This window comes from Martes martes, assembly GCF_963455335.1.
Source record: "Martes martes genome assembly, chromosome: 4".
In the NCBI taxonomy this organism is placed as follows: domain Eukaryota; kingdom Metazoa; phylum Chordata; class Mammalia; order Carnivora; family Mustelidae; genus Martes; species Martes martes.
The window spans coordinates 184,992,675-185,011,587 of NC_137891.1; the positions used below are offsets into that span (position 1 = coordinate 184,992,675).

Here is an 18,913-nt window from a genome sequence, read left to right on the forward strand (position 1 = left end):
CCGAAGCTCCATGACCCCCTGGGCTCCTTGGCCTTGTCCTCCTCACCTGCACAGGGAGAGCTGAGACATTGATTCTGTGTTGTTTTTTTAAAAAACAAAAAAACCACTACGGTTTCTGCCTACATTAAAAAAAAAAAACACCTGGATTCCCGGCTTCTCTTAGGGGGACAAAGAAATGGACACTTCAGTGCATTGGGCCCCACTGCCCTGGGTAGGGGAGGCCACTCCTGGACAGAGGACAGACGTGCTCTGCTTTGCCACAGTCCTCCCCCCTCCGTATAGCCTTCCACCTGACTCGGGTGCTGATGCTTCGTTTGCGCCTCTTTCCCGGCCCCTGGGGGCGTCTGAGTTTGTGACCCAGTTTAAAACCCTAATTTTATGTAGGAGCACGACCTCAGCCACTTGTCAGTAGAAATATCCACAGGAAGTGTCCCTCGGGAAGGTAATTAAAGTCTGATGCTGCAGGCTGATTTTTCTTGGAGAAAAACAAGGCGATGTAAGAAGACCACCGCCCCAGCCTGGCCAAGGGGAGCTCGGGGATGAGACAGTAATGTTCTGAAATTCTTCTTTTTTCTTTTTTAAAGATTTTATTTATTTGACAGAGAGAGAGAGAGATCACAAGCAGGCAGAGAGAGGGGAGGAAACAGGCTCCCTGCTGAGCAGAGAGCCTGATGTGGAGCTCGATCCCAGAACCCTGAGATCATGACCTGAGCTGAAGGCAGAGGCTTAACCCACTGAGCCACCCAGTCGCCCCTGTTCTGAAATTCTTTATGGGATTTACTAGACAATGAGCAGAACCAAGTGTTGGGGTGCTGCCCTCACTTTCCTACTGTCTTCCCTCTCCTTTTGCTTTATGAACCCAAAGAGGGCATCGCTCTGCATCTCATCCCCCTGGACATGCAGAAGGTGGGCGGTGGGGGTCACGGTGCTGGGGTGCGGGCCCCGTAGGAGGGCTGCTTGCAGAACCAGAAGCCCCCGTCCCCCGCTTCCCCAGCTGGCCAACTTGTTTTGTTTGAAGGGGCAGGGGAGGTAGGATTGCATGGACACAGCCGGATCTAGTCACAGCCCAGCAGAGATGTTGAAATGTTAAGAGAACATTTGAGGGCATTTTCAAGTTGTCTTGGTCACTCCTGAAGGGGAAAACACAAGATTTAGGATCTGAGTACCTGCTAAGGGCTGGCCAGCAAGACACAGAGGGGACAGGCCAAGAGGATGCGCTCTCACCTGGTCTGTGCTATGGCACCTCTTCCCCCTGGGGACCCCGCCTGTGCCCTCTTCTTTGTCTGGCTAAGGCTTCTCTCCTCCAGAAAGCTCTCATCCCCCGGAGTGCTCCAGGCACGCCCGTATCACATAATGTAACACCGTGGGTGACCCAATGACTCCTGACTTTTGACCCCCTCCCATCCCAGATCAGGGGCTTCTACACACTCGGAGGCCTCACGGGGGGCATGATTCAGAGCACAGACAGGGGCTGCACCCAGCCTGACTTCTTGGCCGTGTGATCCCAGGCAAGGTATTTGACTTTTGGGGGTATCAGTTTTCCCATCTGTAAAATGGGCATAATCAACTCCATTCACAGGGCTCTCGGGAGCGGTACATAACTTGTACGGGAAGTGCCGAGCATGGGTCCTGGCACATAGCGACGGCTCAATGTAACAGTGAGCAAACGGGTCTAAACCCAGGAGGAAAAGGTGGTTAGGGTGCACAGTCCACTGGGAAACACACACACAGCTTGGGTCCGGCTTTGGACAATCGGCACACACTACTGCCGATCACCCCTCCCCTTGATAACCTCTAAACAGCCCCAAACCCTGCCCGGGCAGACTTCAACAGGTGCTTTCCAGGACCGTGTCGCTCAGGGAGATGACAAGGTGTGAGACTGTTGGATCCTTGAGGAGAGCAGCCCATGAGCTACTGACCCAAGAAACTTCAAGACGACACTGCCTCTACCGGTGCAGGTGCTCGCAAGAGCCGCAACTGCAAGCCCCGCGCCCCACCTCCCGGATCCCACCTGGAGATCGCGCTGGGGTAGGGAGAAGGCATGAATTCGGGGCTGGCGCTGCTGGCCTCCCCACTGCACAGTCACTAGCAATCATCGGAGTGGACGTTTACAATGGGTAAACTGCATGGTGTGTGAATTTGATCTCCGTAAGAATCCTGCAAGCCAGAAAAGTCGGGTTCCACCTGCTTTGTCTTTTTAAAAATTCAGGCGAAACAAGGACACGAAGGCAAAAACTTGGCCATCACAGGGGCCCCTGTATCTCAGTGATTGCTTATTCTCTGGCTTAAGGAGCGAAAGCCAACTCCATTTTTCTACTTTGCCCGAACACAGCTCTTTTATCTGGTTCCCCATGGAGGCTCCAAACCCATTTCCAGAAGGAAAACAGAGGTCACATCTCTAACATCCAAAACACGGCAGATCAAGCCACAGCTCACGCCCAACACCCAGCAAGTCAGGGCAGAACCATCCTGCCTGGCCCCGACATTGACCTTAATCTACTCCTGCCAGTTCACCAAAATGTCTTGGGGGAAGGGCAGAGGCAGGAGGAGGAGACAGAAGACCACCCCCTAGTCTGCTTCTAGGACAGTGGCCCCCAAACACATTTTTAGTAGTTCCATTTCCCCTGAGTTAAGTGTTGCACAGAACCCTACTCCCCACCAAAAAAAAAAAAAAAAAAAAAAAAAGGATCCAAGTCAGACCGCTCTGGTTCAGGTGACCCGTCTTCCCACTCAGGGGTGGAAGCCTAAGGCTCTGCACGAAAGGTGATGTGGCCGGGTGATGTGGCCGGGGGATGTGGCCGGGTTATGTGGCCAGGGGATGTGGCATCCGAGTCCCGTCTGGCCATTTCTGGGGCTTCGCTGTTATCCCCTGAGCAGTGCCTTTCCAGGCGAATAGGTGTCTCGTGCCCAGTGAAGAGACACATGGACCGTGGTAACGTCGCACTCGGTCATGGACACGTGGGGCTCATGAGACCCCCCGCATGTGTTTCAGATCTTCCATTTAAAAAAATGCTCGTAAACACAGACAGCAGAAAGCAGGGGCGGTGAGAACACCTGAAGGAGGGGGGCAGCCCAGTCTCCGTTTGGGACTCGGCTCAGACATGGTCCTCTGGGTTGGTGCTGTCTGGACCTCGCCCTCGGCATAGGCACCGCGACAGCCTGGACAGCTCAGGCATTCAGTGAATGTTGGCTGAATGATGAGGGAATTTAAAACAAACAAACAAACAAACAAACCCCTTTATCCTGAGTTGTCTAGACACCCCCAAGTGTGACACAGTAGTAAGGAAGACAGGCTTGCTGGAACCCTGGGGGGTGGGTGGGTATGGGGTGGGGGGAGGGGGGACAAAACAGACAAAATACAAAACAGCTCAAATTTGGCCCAATAGATAGAATTGGAAGGGGCGGGGGGTGGGGGGACATCATATCTTTTCGAACACCACATTTCTCCAGAGATGATGAAAGTTGGTTCAAAGAGACCCTGACATTTATAGATGATTTACGCATCATGAAACACATTCCACACTGGTGTTGCCCCTTAAGATGATTCTTTCAAGCTTCACAAACGCAAGGTGACGTTTCTCATTAGAGCTTGAAATCTCCAAGCTGCGAAGACCCTCGGACAAGTAAAAACCCTCACAGGTGTCCCCCTACCCCCCACTCCAGAGTAATTAAGCAAAGGTCTTCTGATTCCCAGATCTTCCGGATCTGTCCAGGGGCTTAGCCCCCAGAAGTCCATGTAGGTGACCCCAAGAATGTGGCACAGGGCCCCTCATCCTGCCCCCAAACTGCCATCCTCCGAATCCCGTGTTTTATGTCCAGGATCACATAAGGCTCCCTGGGATCAACCTAGCCTGCAGATCCCACCAATGTGGCCTGTTGCCCGTGTGGCCTTCCAAGGGCTCCAGCGGGTGCAGGAGAGCCTCCTCATGCTCTCATCCCAGGAGAGGTTGAGGTCACGGGTGCAGCACCACCCTAGTCAAAAACCCCAGCCTTGGTCAGACCTGCAGCCAAATCACCGATGGTTAATGGTCTGCTGGGAGAGCCCCCCAGAACGTCCAGGAAAAGGACCAGGGGCTTGATTTGGACTAAGAGGACCTGGCCAGAGTGTTCCATGAAGGAGGCAGAGGGAGGTGGAGATAAACATCTCTAGTTTATCGGTATCTCTTAGCTTTTGGGGTGCCTGGGCTGGGAAGGGGCGCAAGGACACCTACTCGCCCTTAGGCCTGGCATTGAAGGCCCCTCCGCTATCCAGCAGCCTTCCCGTGATCCTCCTCCTCCTTAGGGTCACTCTACCTCCCTGTCCCCCAACACAAGATCTCGCCCCCCAGCCTAGCACGGAGGCTCTCCGGGCCCGCCCAGCACACCTGACAGTGAGCTAGCGTTTCCTGCCCACACCTGTCATCTCCACCTGCTCCAACACGGACGCTTGAGGCCTCGGGCTGCTTCGCACGCCTCCAGCGTCAGGCCTGGTGCTAAGAAGGGCTAAATGAGCCCGGTGTGTGGAATCAGGCCAGCCTTCCATCATCCATGCGGCCGTGTCCCCTCTAGCGACTCGGGAAAGGTCTCTGAGGCTCACTTCCCTCATCTGGAAAGGGGGGTTGGCCCCCTTTTTTTGAAACCCATTGACAACAGCACGCACAGTGCCTCGCACCCAGCAGGCATCCCGTTATGGTCCACACTATTTCTGAAAGAATCCGACTCGGAGCACACAGGAGAAGAGACAGTCTCACGGAAACGTTAGCCACAGAATGGGCGAGAAACGGCAGAGGGGAAAGTTGTCAAAGGCTCCAACAACGAACGAGCCAACATGCCCTGAGGTGTGACGGGTCGGGTCTTCTCCCATGCTGGGGGGCAATCCAGCAGTGTTGCCTCTACAAACTGTCCCCCGACCCCATCCACGATGATGGCACCGTGACTCTGCAGGGACCCCCGAGGCAGGACCCTCGGCTGGGGAGCCGCTGCCGCAGGCAAGAAGAACAGAGCAAGAAGCTCCATGAGTTACTGACCCCCAGCCCTAGAGCCGGTCCTGGGGGGACATGGGGGACACATGGGGACACATGGGGCATTACTGCTCTGGGTAGGGGGGGTGGCAGCGCCAAGCAGACCTGAGACGAGGTCATGCCCTGAGGCCATGTCACGGGTTTGGGAATGAGAATTTTCCCTAAGAGCAGCATCGCTGTTGACCGGCTTCAAGAAGGGAGTGGACCTCATCAGGTGTTTTAAAAAGATCACTGGAAAAAAGTTTAAAACGATGAAAAAGACGGCCGTCAGCAGGACAGCGGCTGGGTCCTGGGCGGGGATGGGTACGGAGAGGGAAGCAGGTGTTTACACGGCTCTAGGCAAGCGTTTCAGACCAGCCGTCTGAATGGAGCTGTCCCCACCTCCCAGTGGCCCCCACGCGAGCCAGGAAGGGAAACCCGGCTTCTATTCAGGAAACACTGCAGTCTTCCACGCCAAACGTAATTAGCCAGAAGCCAGACACAAAAGGTCCCAGAGTGGATGGTTCCATTTATAGGAAATGTCCGGAATAGGCAAATCCATAGAGACAGACGGCAGACCGGAGGCTGCCAGGGGCTGGGGGAGGGGGCAGACGGAGTGACCGCTAGCGGGTCCCAGGTTTCCGTCTGAGCGACGATCATGCTGGGAAGCAGGCAGAGGCGGCCGCATAGATTGTGAATGTTCTAGATGCAACTGAACTGTTCACTTCAGAATGGACTGTTTTAGGGAATATGGAATTCACCCCAATCAAAAAAAAAAAAGAGCCAGTAACACAGAGCAAGTTAAGAGGCCTCTCCACGGAGCCAGCGATCCCATTCCCGCTGGGGGTACCATCGTATCCCCACAAACCGGGGCCCCCTCTGACTCTCAGTGACTCCTCCCGTCCAGCGTACGGGCCGCGCCGACGGCTGGTCTTCCAGCCTCTCAAGCCACTCACCGCCGCTGCTCCGCTTCTTGGTGGCAGAGCTCGGTGGGTGAGGGTACAGATCCGGGAGCCAGACGGCAGCGCCGGGCTCCCTGCTCCCCCCCTTCTGGCCTCCCCTTCCAAGCCTCTGTCTTCTCGTCTGTAAAATGGGGCAGCACCGCCCTCCGGGCCTCACCGACAATATGAAGACTGACCGGGACCTGCCAGCCTCCGGGTGGTCACCACTGTCACTGGGATCCCAGCCTGAATTTCTGTGACCGGCCCTGCCAAGCTGCCTCTTCTCCACCTGAGCTCTGCACGTGCCCTTCTTCCTCCAAACCATCCAGTCCGCCTTTCCAGGGCCCCGGTCCATCATCCTTCCCCCAGGTCCCCAATACTCCATCCATCTCCACCTCCCCTCTCCGGGCTGGAGGGCGAGGGGCCTCCCACAGGAAGATGAGTTCTTCCCAGCGCCCCCACTCCAGCTCTGCAGTGCCCAGAATGTTCTCCCTGGTTGAAACCTGGCTATTTATGGGCAACACGTGCTGGGCAAACTAGTGTGGGAAGTTGCGTCCACCACGAGGAGGCTGTAGGGACCCATGGCCGAGAGGGTAAAGATGATGGAGCCAAATGTGTGGTCACCCCGGAGTCGCCCCTCAGCCACTGCCTTGAGGAACCCACATCAGAGCTCACCCTCCCAGAGCCTCCTGTGCCTCGGCCCCTCTCCCCACAGGCCCCCTCCCAGTGTCCTCTGTTCTCCCTCAGCCCCCACCCGGCCACACACCAGCCCACGCTCACCTCCCACACCCACCACCCTTCCACCTGGAATGCCCACCTACCCCCCCACCACCCGTCAGCCTCTCCAGGACACCCTGGGAAGGTCATCACCCACTAGACAGGTCTCTAAGAGAGACACCCCTCCCCTCCATCCTTTGTATCCTCAGCCCAGCAGACTGGCTGCATACTATAGGTGCTCAATAAATGTGTGAATGGAAGAATGAATGACGAGCAGTCCAAAAATAGCTCAGGAGAGGAGGCTTGTTTTGGACAGGGGGAGTTCTGGCCTTTGAATTGTAAACTTGGCACTAGGGTTCTCAGACAGGCGGGTCCGTGGGGGGCGATGCCACCACCCACCAGCATGTTGGGACTAGGCACCGTGGCCAGTGCTGGAGCACGTCACCTCCCTGAGACCTCACGGCCGCCCCGCAAAGGGGCTGTCACCCTGCATGATCAGAGCAGCAGAGGCTCTGAGGGAAAGCCCGGGTCTGGGCTACCTGGACGGCAAGGGCTGGCGCCACCCCTGAGCCCAGATTCAGGTCTCTCCAATTCCCCTGCCCAGAAGCACTACCAGCCGTGCCCGCATCCATCCGTCCAACACTGGGAGCATACTGTGTGTGCTGAGCACTGGGGACAGAGGGATGAGTGAGACTCACACGGCCTGGCCCTGCCCGCCCCCCATCCCGCAGTCCAGCGGGGCACTGGTCAGTCTCCCTGTGGTGCCTTGTGCAGGGGAGTGTGTGTCCGGCTTGGGTTTCTGGGTGGAAGCTGGAGCCCCCGCCGCCTGCCGCAGGAACGCCACATGAGCCAGCGGGCCAGGGAGGAGGGAGACATGCGGAGATCAGGTTTTAAAAAATTAAGTGAGACGAGTTTGCATAGCATCGAGGTAGGAATGTGCTGGGCTGGTGAGCACGGAAATGAGGCAGGGGTGGGGGCAGGAGGGCAAGGTTGGGGGGTCAGCGAGACATAGATGCAGGGGATGGAGGCTACCAGGGACATCAGGAGGTGGGTATGTGGGAGAGCTCTAAGGACAGGGACGGGCGCTGGGGAGGTGGGGAGCAGGGGAAAGACAGGGGTGCTGGGAGGGAAGGACGCCGGCAACCGGTGCAGAATATTCTCTAAGCAGGAAGGAGGGGTGATGGCAATGGCACCAAAGCAGCAGGGTGAGTGAGGAGCAGCGGTTGGGCCAGTGACATCCAAGATCTCCTGGAAAGATCTAGAAGTGCCAGGGAAGTGAGGAAGTAGAGACCAGTTGTATTGAGCTGGGAGTGGGAGGCAGGATGGCAGGCAGTGGCTGAAGGAGCTGCCCCTCTTGCCCCGAGAGCAGCTCTGGGGGCTGTGACCAAGGGGAGCCAGAGCCCTGGGGCGCCCCCCGACCCCCACACACCCGAGGCTCCCCAGTCCCCACGAGCTCCCACAGGCAGCCTCACCTTGTGTCTGACCAGCAGGAGGGGGCAGCAGCCTGTGGGGCTGGGCCAGTTGCATCCGGGAGGGGCAGGTATCAGGGCCCCCTGGAACCGCACTCTCCCTCCCCCCCACCCCAAAGGCCCACGAGGGCCCTCCTGGGAGCCGGTGCTCTCAGGAAGTGCCACAAGCAGAGAGGACTTGTTCCTCCACGGATGAATGTGGTAGCTCCGTACAGTGGAGTTTTCACCGGCTGGAAAGAGTCGGGGAGACGGACATGGTGAAGGTCAAAGGCCACGAGTGTGGTTCAGCCGACGGGGCACTGAGCAGTGGCTATGACGGGAAGTGTGAGGTCACGTGCATTTTGCCACAGAACGAGATTTAGGTATGAAACCCCTGACCCCAGAGGGACCTTCCCACGGGGCCCTCGGGCAGCCGGGCACCCACTGTGGGGACCCCACACACACCCTTGCTCTCGGAACAAGGAGGAGCACACGGCCTAAGGTACAAGGGTCTCCCCCAGTTCTAGAGGAAAAGGCCAGAACAAGGGTTCTATTCCCCGGCACGCCTCCTCACATGCCAGAGGCCCCTCAGCTAACCCCCCCTTGGAAAGAAGGTTCCAAAGTCTCTGTCTCCAGCCCAGGCTTCTCTCTAGAGCCCCAGGCCTAGCTGTCATCTGGACACATCCACAGACCATTTCTACCTGGGAGAGGCTCAAGGCGGCTCCCCGTGCCTGGCCCCCAGCCCCCTCTCTAGGGTCACCATCCAGACTGACCCTCAACTGGCCCAGAGGCTCCCGGACATCTGCGGGTCTTCACACTTCTTCACACCCCGTGTCCAAATAGTTACCCAGCCTGGGGACTCCACCTTGAAAACGCCGCCAGCCTCCGTCCCAACCAACGGGAAACAGATGCAGGGATGCGGGGATGCGGCTTAGTAATCACGGGCCTGAAAGCAGAGCCAGAAGCTGTTTGGCCACAGGCAGCCTCTCTGGCAAGGGCTGTTTGCAGCTGTGGCCATTGTCAGGACCCTGTCACCAGCCAGATCCTGGACCCCCCGCCCCGTGGCATTTACGTCCCCCATGCCCTGAGTCTTGGGCCTAAATCACCCACTGCCTCCCGAGGGTGGCAGGCACTTCTGCACTCCTCCATCGGCTACCTGCACGGGGGGGGGGGGGGGGACTTCAATTAAGACGGTTAAGCTTGGGCCTAAGCTTGGGTCAGGGACCACGCTTGTTAACAAACCACTTACACATCCCCTGCAGCCTGCAGCCCAGGGCCTGTCTCGGATGCCCAGGCCCACCCAAGGCCCAGCCTCGATGGCGGCGTGAGGCAGGGCTGTGCCTTTCAGGTCCCGGCCCACGGGGGGAGCCGAGGTCTGTTGTTTTTGTGGGCTGTCTCACGACCATTGGACTCATTTATTTGTAATGCTGAGCAATGAATGGGGCTTTTAACACACAAAATAAGCAAGAAGCTTCCCGAAGACTCGGTGGGGGGGGGGTGTGGTGTCCCAATGAGCCATCCTCCCCTCACCACAGCCAGGAAGGACCCTCAAGCCCAAGCCAGGCAGAGTGTGCTTACCCCCACCTGCCCCCCGGGGGTCAGTCTACCTCTCCGAGGCTTGAGATCTCGCTTGAATGCTAAGCAAGCACTCACAGCCTGATACCACGTGTGAGGTTTGCTTCCGAAGAGTCCGGCATGAGTGTGTGCACCTGTGCATGGACACGTGTGTGGGTGTACACAGAGGTGTGTGAGCTTGGGGGGGTGTGTATGCATGGACACTTGAAGCTGCTGGGGGAACCTTACACCCTTCCCCCAGCTCTGCTATATATTTGCAATTTTCCATAATAATAAACGTTTTTCATTAAAGAAAGCCAGCACATGCTTCTTGAAGAGAAGGTCAAGGGGATCGAGGGAAGCACCTTGTACTGATTAAGACAGCTTGAGCACCAAAGTCAGGGGTAGGGTTTTGCTCCGCTACACAGTAGCAACAAGACGGCCAAGTTGTGTGGCCAGCCATTCCGACCCCAGGACCAGGTGGATAGGAGAACCTGCTCACTGCCCCGGGTTCTTAGGAAAAGTACAAGGGTTAATGTGTCAAGGACTCAGGTCAGAGCCCGGCACTAGCATGGGCTATAAAACCATTTCCTACTATCACACCACCACCATCGCCACCTTCATCATCCAACAACGGCAGGCCTGGGAAGCCTGTGGCAGGACACGCCCTGCACTTGACCAAGAGCTGGACTTTTAGATTAGGAGGGACTCACTCCAGCAGAGGCACACCGACACCTGCCCTGGGCTTCTGTCTGATGAGGATCCTCGTTCCCAAACTCTTCAGGCACCGAAAAATAAACTGACTATGGCCACGAGCCACAGCCTATTTCTTGAAATGAACTGGTGTGAAATTCCTGGACAAAACTCTCAACGTTGTAGCATCGGAGGCTTTGCTAAATGTGAAAACGCACCGGTAGGCAAGACTCTGCTCATCCCAGGAGGGGGAAGGTCCAAGAAGGGGACCAGGCCCAGCCAGGGGAGCACAGTCTCCACAGTCCCTAGTGAGGAGGGTCGCGCTGGCCTTTGCCAGCTAGCCGCCCGTCCTGTTCCCAGGCTCCAGAGGAGAAAGGAAGCCTCTACACTGATTGCCCAGGGGTCCGCAGCATTTCAGGAGGCGGCCCCAGGAGCCCACTGGAGGGTGGTTTCAGTCTTGCTGGAGCAGCCCAAGGAAGGCAGCCTCACCCAGCAACACACTGACATCACCCAGGGCCCCCCCCCCCGCCCCTGGCAAGACCACTCCTTCCTAAGAGCCGTGCAACCCCCAGAACCCACGATCTCCCCACAGCCCCAACCTCCCTGAGGCCAGGTCGGCCCCCACTTGGCTCATAATTGTCAGAACCACCGTGGTTGATTCTTTCTGCTTCCCTGGTGGTAGCCAGACCGGGAACGAAAGGATTGGTAAAATTATTGCATTGGGCCACTCCACACCTCCCCACCTGCAAACTCTCTCTCTCTCTTTCCTGGGTAAAGCACTCTGTGCAGAAGAAAAAGCAGTAAGAGAACAAGAAATGCTTAAAATGATCTAATCCAGTCCATCACCTTACAGCTGCGGAGACGTGAGATGCCTGGCCCATGACCTCAGCAACAGAGGCAGTAATGTGGGGCAGTACCTGGAGCTCCGGAGACCATCCACGGCCCTGGCTCTGCGGTGCGTGCAAGTCAGCCACCCTCTCTGGGCCTCTGCTGGGTAAAACAGGGCTTCGCTAGCTCCGGGATGGACGCCTCAGCAGAGGAAAGCCAGTCTCTGCCCCTTCATCTAGCACTTTCCACATGCAGAGGGGAAGGATCAAAAAGGAATAGGGCCGAGAAGGGGTGTTGGCTGTCCTCACACCCAACAACCAGGAATGAGGTTCTGCACCCCCCCCCCCCAGCTCTCCTACCCCAGGAGAGAATTCTGCCAAGGACAATGAACTGCAGTCCCCGGGGATGGCGTTTTTCACCGTCGCCACCTGTTAAAACTCAGCTCATGACCAGTTTCTGATGCTACCGGCTAGAGTGTTTAATTAAATATTACTCACTCAGGAAGCAGCCCCTGCCAACTCACCCCCAAACCGCCCGGTTCATTTTCAGAGAAAAAGAGAGGGAAGGAGAAAGAGCCTGTGTCCTCCTCAAACACCGGCGGGGCGACAGGTCTGCACGGCCCACTTACGAGAAAGAACCAAGCAAGGACAGTCAAGCTAAGCAGCTCTGGTCACCAGCAGCCCCACTGCTGGGTTACCATCGATGGCACACACACATACACACACACACTCACCCCAGGCACACACAAACGCTCGGAGACACACAAAGACAAACACACACTACATGCACACGTAATCTCACACAGACACACACGCAGACACACCACTTCGACTGGCTCAGACACACCCACACAGGCAGGCTCAGAGACCCACAGACACAGGGTCACCAGACCTCACACACAGACGCACGCTCACTCACACACTCACTTGCAGTCTCCCTGCTGGGCAACCCACCCCGCCAGGGGCCAGTGAGCATTCCAGGAGCCTCTGCCTTGAACTCGAGCAGGACAGTTACCCAGTCCCCACGCACCCCAGCCGCGCTCTGCCCCATGCCGCGGTGCCACCGACCGACCCAGGCTGCTGTGGTTTCTCTGTTTCCATCGATCTGCTGACACAACACTCGGCTCCCCGCTGGTTGCCGGGAGAAGCTGCGGCGGCTCCGGGACGGCGGAGAGGGAGGCGCCGCCCGGAGTGTCGCCCCGGCGGGCTCCCCGGGGGAGGCGCGGCGGGCAGGGCGGGGGAGCCCCGAGGGGGCCAGTAGGGCCGCGCTGCAGATCCGGGTCCCGACTGGCGGGAAAAGCGAAACTAACTTCGCGGAGCGGGGTCGCGCTGCCCCCGTGTGGGAGGGGCGGGTCGGCGCCCCCGGCTCGGCCGCAGGGACAGCCGCGAACACCGAGGCCGGGGGGCGCCGGGGCACCTGGACGTCGGTGGGCGCCGCCGCGCGCCCAGGGTCCCCTCCCCGGGTCTGCAGCGGCCGAAGCTCAACCCCGGGCGCGACGGTGGTCGCGGCCGCCGGGACCCCCTCCCTGACTGGCCCTCGCAGGTGGGACCCCGGGTCCCCGCGACCCGCAGGCGCCCGCAGCCGCAGAGGCGCTGGGCGGCGCCCTGGCCCCCCGCGGCCGGGACCTGTGGCGAGAGAAGGGCTCCCCGCGGCCCCCTAGCCGGTCCCCAGCGGGACCCTCACCCACCAGGTGCCCCGCGCCCACCACTCGGCCCCCGAGCGCCGCGATCCCCGCCCGGACCCCCGCCCGCCCGGTGCCGGTGCCCCGCGCTGCCTACCGCGCCAGGGAGGCCGCCGCCGCCGCCGCTCTCCGGGGCCGAGGAGGCCGGGGCGCCCGGGCCGCGCCCGCCGCAGGGAGCGCACTCGCCTCCTCCCGCGGCCCCGGCGCCAGCGCCTGGAGCCTGGTTCGTGCTGCGAGCGCGCGGGCGGCCCGAGCGCGACTTCTGTGCGGAGAAGAAAAAGCAGGCGAAGGCTTTAAAGTGCGGGGAGCGGCGAGCGCCGGGGGCGGGGCCTAGATGCTCCGCCCCACCCCGCCCGCTCGCCCCGCCCCGCCCCCTCGGCCGGGGCTCCTGCTCCGGCTCCGGCTCCGGCTCCGGCTCCCGCTCGGGCTCCCGCGCGCGGGTGCTGTGCGCCCCAGGGGCGGCCGCGGGGCGCGGGGTGGCGGGGGTGCCCCCCTGCGCCGGGCGCTCCCTTGGCCGCGCCCTCCTCCGCCCGCGCCGCCGCCCCACCTGGAGGCCGCCGGGGCCGGCCGGACGGCACCCGAGCTTGGGTCCCTCCGGAGGCGTCTTTGGGAAACGCCGGGCGGTCTCCACAGGGCGAGAGGCCGGAGTTGCAACACCCGGAGGGCCGCGGCTGTGCGGGGGAGGGGGGCTTACTACTAATAACTTTTTTAAAATCTCTTGGGAGGGTGGGGTTTGTTTCAATAACCTTGGGAGCAAGGCCTTGCTTGCCTCATCTGAAATTCCCAGAAGTTTACGGTTCCTTAATTCGAAGGCACAGGAGAGGAGGCTGTAGGCCAGCAAGATAGTCCAGGGACTCTCCGCCCTGCCCCCGCCCCCCATGCCTTTCCCTTTTGGTACCCACAGGGACTGACGGGGGAGCGGGGAGAGGGGGAGAGGGCTCTCTGAACTCCCGGATGGCCAGGCCCCGGCCCCTCAGCTCCATGAATGTTTGTTGAATGAATGAGTGAGCGATTGCCTGGTAGGTCCTCCAGCCCCAGGACTGCTTACAGAGTGTCTTGTGGCTCTTGCTTGGCTCCTCAAAGGAATTTTCCTCTGCAGCCCTAGAACAGGAGGCCCTGTTGGGGCGCCTGGGTGGTTCAGTGGGTTAAAGCCTCTGCCTTCGGCTCAGGTCATGATCCCCAGATACTGGGATTGAGCCCCGCATGGGGGCTCCCTGCTCAGTGGGGAGTCTGCTTCGCCCTCTCCCTCTGCCCCTCCCTCCACTCATGTTCTCTTTCTCTCTCAAATAAATTAAAAAATCTCTAATAAAAGTGAAATAATAAAGAAATTAGTGTTTTAAGAGCAAAATCTCCCTGTATTTCTCCACCCCATGTGTGGTTTTCACTGAAGGGGTGGGAGTTAGCTTTATTGGAGCTGTGACACCTAATGTGGTTTCCTGTTATTTCATCTTTACCATAACTCTATAGGGCAGGACAGTTGTCACACTCCTAAAGTGAGGGAGCCCTACCTGGTGCAAGGGTCCTGTTGGATCAGAGCATCAAGCCCAAATGGACCCTGTTACGGTTCCAAGTTTCTCACATCCCCATGCCGAAAATCAGTTCGGTTTTGTTTTGAATTTAAAAATGACTGGGGCTCCCGGGTGGCTCAGTCGCTTGGGCATCTGCCTTGGGCTCAGGTCATGATCTCAGGCTCCCTGCTCAGCAGAGAGCCTGCTTCTCCCTCTCCCTCTGCTGCTCCCCCTGCTTGTGCACTTGCGCTCTCTCTCTCTCTCTCTCTCTCCAGGCAGAGTGAGCCTCAGTGGTCATTTTGGTGGCTCAGTCAACGACTCCTGGTTCACTTGTCTAGGAGCCCAGGCTGACCAGTTGGACAGCCACTGTCAACAACCCAGGTGTGGTTGGGATTTAAAGAGAGCCCAGGACTCCCTTCAGTCACTTTGCAATGTGAGAACTGTTAGTTGTCCCAGGATGCGATGGCACTTGGGAGAACGGTGAAAACATCCGGGATGGCAAGGGTATCTTTCCAAGTTACTGGCATACCTCGGAGTCGACTAATTCCTAAAAAGTACAGCCACCTCTGTGCTTGGGATCTCTCCCTTGGAGGAGTAAGCATGGTGGGCTGGGCTGTATAGGAAGTGTGTGCCCCTTGTCTGGTGCTGTCCTCTCTTGGGGCTGGGGGTGCAGCCCAGTAGTCCCAGGGCCATGCCGCTGTCAGCCTCCTGCATGGGATTCCTCCAAGCTTTACCTCTTACTCTGGACGAGACCGACTGGGGCAGACTGGGGCAGACTGCGTGTAATTCAAGTGGCGGCATCTGTTGAGTGAGGGCCGGAGACCCCACCTTTGATGTGAGGGCCCTGAAACAGATGGTTCCCAATTAGGAGTCCTCAGCACTCCCACTCCACCCTCCTTCAGCATTAATCTCGAAATCTCAGCTCAGAGCCAGTCAGATAATTAGATCCTGCTGACCTAAATTTCCCAAAGGAATCTCTGGGGAGTGAACCTTCCTCTCTGCCAGGACTCTGGGCAGGTAGGCAGGACCAGCCTGGAGAGCTGGCCATCCAGTAGTGACCCACAGCGGCATGGACGGAGCATTGTTGCGCAATCACTAAGGCCAGATTGTGAGAAAGGGGTGTATGCTCACCCTGTCAATGTTGATACTATTATTTGCTAAAAAGATACAAAATCGTGAAACATTGTGACATCAGCTGATAAACATCTAGGAATTTGAAGACTGACTCATGTCTTAAACTAAGTATCTGTGCTCCACAGGGGTGAGTAGGGAGGGGGGTGGCTCTGGGCTCCTGGTGATGCCATCCCCCGACTCCACCCCCCACCCCCCACACACATTTCATCACTGGCATCAGCACACATAGTTTGTTCCCTTCTGTAATCTGTTTCAGGAAAATGACGGGAAGAAATTAGTAGATAGTAAATTACTATCAGCTGCTTTTTCGGATGATGGGAAATCTGTCCAGAGACGGCTTGGACACCTTTGAGCCCTCTGAGCTGTCCTCACAAGATCTTGTCTCCTGGGGCACCCACCTTCTCTGGGTCCCTTTTGCTGCCTAAAGTGAATGGACGGATGAAGAATTTGGAATTAGACAAACCCCAGCACTGCCTGTAGGACGTAGAACAAGTTACTTAACCTTTCTGAGACTCAGTTTCTCCATCTGTAGGACAGCTCTATGTGTGCCCCAGGATTTGCTGGGAAGGGGAGGGGCAATCCTCCTACAAATATTGAGAGCAACATGTGCGGGGCAATGTGTTAGAATGAAATCAGAGGTCTTTAAGGAATTTCAAAGTAATAGATGCATTTTAGAAATTATTATTATTGACAATTTAAAAAAAAAAAAACTTTTCTTGTAAAAGCACGGATCCATAACACCAAAGCATGGTAAGATCCACCAGAAATGAAAGAACACTGAAGCATATTAATGTAGGCCCATTCTGCACCCCCAACATATCTCATGAAATGCAATTGAAGTAGAGGGGACCTTATTTCACAGAATTTTGATCTTACAGCATTCATGACCTGGTTCCTTTCATAGACTCTCAGCCTTAAAATGTTGTGGGGCTCGCACGAGGTCATGTATTGTTAGACAGCGACACCTGCTGGCAGAGTGTGATATTGCAGTGTAGCTCTATCAGACATTATTAATGATCTAGAATGAAGGGAGGGAGGCAGAGAGGAGTTTCCGTAGCTTTAAATGAGACACTAGGTGATAACCAAGATTGAGGAGACTGGGGCGCCTGGGTGGCTCAGGGGGTTAAAGCCTCTGCCTTCAGCTCAGGTCATGATCCCAGGATCCTGGGATCGAGTCCCACATCCGGCTCTCTGCTCAAGAGGGAGCCTGTTTCCCCCTCTCTCTGCCTGCCTCTCTGCCTACTTGTGATCTCTCCCTCTGTCAAATAAAGAAATAAAATCTTTAAAAAAAAAAAAAAAGATTGAGGAGACTTCCTGTGACCCTGAGAAGAGATGATCTTGGGCTTGTGACCCTACCTATCGCAAAGTTCTTCAAAAACACTTCCAGAGAAGTAAAAGTGAGCAGTGGGGATCTTGGTGCCCGTCTTAACTCTTCACCAGTCTTTTGGTGTATTTTTTGGGACAACATCTTCAATATTACAGAATTATAAAACCCATAGAAGTGAAGTACCCTCCAAGAATTTATTCATTTTCCTTTTCATTCCTTCCATTTCCTTCCATTCATTTATTCATAATTCCTTCAGTACTTTTTTAAAACTTAAATAGTGAGGGACTGAATGAACAAATATTGAACAGCACTATTCTGCATGCTGGAGGGAGAATAGTAAACAAAACAGACCAGATTCCTGACCTTAGACAATTTCAGGGTAAGGGGGAGAGACAGACAATGAGCAGTAAGCGAGATCATTTCGGATAGTAACAAGTGATCATAAATAATCACTCCATGAAAATTTGCTCCATGGTCTATTTTTTTTAAAAGATTTTATTTATTTATTTATTTGACAGACAGAGATCACAAGTAGGCAGAGAGGCAGATAGAGAGAGGAGGAAGCAGGCCCCCGCCGAGCAGAGAGCCCGATGCGGGGCTCGATCCCAAGACCCTGGGATCATGACCTGAGCCGAAGGCAGAGGCTTTAACCCACTGAGCCACCCAGGCGCTCCATGGTCTCTTTTCTTTAGACAGAGAACTGTAGTCAGTGGCCTCATTTCATAGTTTCAGACTCTGCCTGAAGATTCTAGAAAGTTCATCCTTCTGTTCCCAAACGACAGAACAGAGACCTCCAATAGTCGGGGACTCGTTTTTCCTTCCTGTCCCCGACATCAGGGCTTGCTGTGATTGGTCGACACCTTGAAAATGAGTCCAAACCGCCTGGTCCAGCCTCTGTTCCATCCTCACCTCAGCGTGTCTAGGTCCCCAGCCAGGGGGTCAGCCGTACCAGCCCCCCCCCCTCCCGCGCTCAGCAAGCACTTCCTGGGAAGGAGCTGTGTGCTCCTCTGGGCCAGGAGCTCATGAGGTTAGTACTGATCCCACGGGGGCCAGTACGAAGAGGGAGGATGGACCAGTTCCCATTCTGCTTCACTCCTAGATAAGCATCTCCACGCGCGAGGAGCATGGGTCCTGCCCCGCTTCTGCACAGAGCCTGGCCAATTCTGGCTGGGATGGCTGATGCCCGCTCTGGGATGGGCTGTTCCCTCATCAGGGATGTCCTGAATCTTTCTCTCCAGGGGATAGCAAGTTGGAAGAAGGAAGAATTAAGGCATCCAAAACCATACAATGGCTATGTATATATATATACACATACACATTACATATACTATATATTTTTTTAGAGCGACCATTTATTGAATGGTGACTACCTGACTCACCCCAACACTGCGATTTAAGCCTGTTCTGAAGCTGGGAGGAGAGTGCGGGTTCCCATCAAGATGATGTCGATTATAATAATAATAATGGTCAGCACTTGCTGAGAGCTTATGTGCCAGGCCCAACAGGCATGGGCGGGGCCACTGCCTGCTCCCATGAGCCTGGGGTAGGGGGTGAAGATGACAACCCCACACTACAGCTGGGGAAACCGAGACCCGATGGAGGAAAGAACTTGGCCAGGGGTTGCACCGTCCTAAGTGACAGAGGGACAGAGACTGGTTTTGCCCCAGGGGGGTCTGGCTCAAAAGTCCACACCATTATTCTGTGTAGTTTCTTAGACCTGAGACAGTTAGCTAAGGTCAAAAATGAAGGAAAAAAAAAAAAAGGAAGAAAGAAGGAAAAAAAGAAAGAAAGAGGAGTAGAGGCAGGCTATTGAGAAACATGGCAATAAGTATTCAAAATAATGGCTAAAAAGAGTTGCAAGCAGTCACCTCTTGGGTGTTACCACTGGGCGTGGGGGGTGGGGCAGGAAATTGCTGGGGTGTTTGGTTTTGCTTGTAGCCCTCTGGTATTTTAAAAACTATTTGCATGTATTATTTTGATTCAAATACAAATCAAATCAGGAAAAGGAGCTTCAAGGGCACACAAGGGATCTCCAGTCTCCCCCCACCAACCCCACCCCACCCCACAGCCTTCCCCCAGAGACCAGACCCCACTGCGCTACCA

General features: G+C 56.4%; 1 protein-coding gene across 1 annotated transcript in view; it reads right to left on the reverse strand.

Annotated features, from left to right (window-relative positions):
- SPSB1 (splA/ryanodine receptor domain and SOCS box containing 1) overlaps nucleotides 1-13,030 on the reverse strand; it is a 66,713-nt gene extending 53,683 nt beyond the window's left edge. The window contains exon 1 of the mRNA XM_080802870.1: nucleotides 12,939-13,030. The gene's annotated coding sequence lies outside the window, so the exon portion shown is untranslated. The remainder of the gene's footprint in view (nucleotides 1-12,938) is intronic.
- Nucleotides 13,031-18,913: the final 5,883 nt, after the last annotated feature.